Genomic DNA, 1,245 nt, shown 5'->3' with positions numbered 1-1,245 from the left:
GGAAATCAGGCCTGTGGTTTCCTATGGGGTGTTGTGTGGGGAATGACTGGGAGGAGACATGAGGGAACTTTCAGGGGTGGTGGAACTGTGTATTTTACTGTGTTGAAGTTACACCTAAAAAAGAGAGGAAGGGTAGGAGGAGTGAAAAGCTCTCTTTAATAAACTCGCTTGGAATGACAAAAAAAAGTTGGTCAATCCTGTAGAGACCAAAAACCTTGATAAAGAACTTTCCGATGACTGACAAAGAACCCAGAGTGACTTGAGGACAAATGTTCCCTGTAACTCTGCAAAAATTAAGTTCTGAGAGAGGCTGCTTGGCCAATTTACACCTTGCAATCCCTTTCAGGAAAATTTGTGAGCATATGAATGTAGATTCACTTTGAAAAGATTATGGATTGAAAATTCAACACTTTCATCTTTTGTGTCTTTTAAACAAAACTGCACTCAGCCTTTCCAAAGCGGTCAGTTAGAATTTGATAGGAAAATACGTGTATGAAGGAATTATACCTCTAACGTGTCTAAAATGTCCACAGCCATTATTTCAAAAGAAAATTCTCAGCTGAGACCTATGAGTCACATTGCCTTCCTGGCTGAGCTGTCCAGACTGGCTGCATAGACTCAGCATTCCTGGCTTTTTTGGATCTTTGTGTAAATATGGCTTAAGAATACTGTCCTTTGTTTAGATGCAGTCCTGATTCTGGGTTTTTTTTTGGGTCATTGTTCCACTACCTTGATGTCTCCTTTTGCTTTGCAAATCTGATCCTGAAATCTTTCTGTTCTAGGTGGTGGAGGAAGTGGGGAAGACTGATTCATATTTTCATTCTGAGCAGAACCCAGGAATCCCTGGGGGCTGACATCTCAAATTCAGGAGTTCTCAGGAATGCTGTGGCTGTCTGGGAAGTGCTGGGCATTCTTGAGGCTTCCTGGCAGGGACTGAAGGGACTAGATGATGGTGGCAGGTGAGGGTGAAGGTGGTGATTCCATACCTTAGAGAGTCTCTCTCCATTTTACAGATGATGAGATAGAGGCCTAGAGAGTAAAGGCCATCTCTATGCAGCTGTCCCCAGATTTGTATGTGGAGCCCCACCTAGCCCTAGGCTTCAGGTTCCTATAGCCAACCTGGGTATGCCCCAGTCATCTAAAGAATGCACTTTTACTTCCCCAGCTCCTCACACCTGCACTGCCCCAGGCTCCTCCCCTGCACCATCCATCCAACAACTACAAAAATCCAAAATCCGGCCGGGC

This window comes from Propithecus coquereli, unplaced genomic scaffold (assembly GCF_000956105.1).
Source record: "Propithecus coquereli isolate 6110/MARCELLA unplaced genomic scaffold, Pcoq_1.0 Scaffold1, whole genome shotgun sequence".
Taxonomy (NCBI): domain Eukaryota; kingdom Metazoa; phylum Chordata; class Mammalia; order Primates; family Indriidae; genus Propithecus; species Propithecus coquereli.
Note: the sequence above shows the minus strand (reverse complement) of the source record.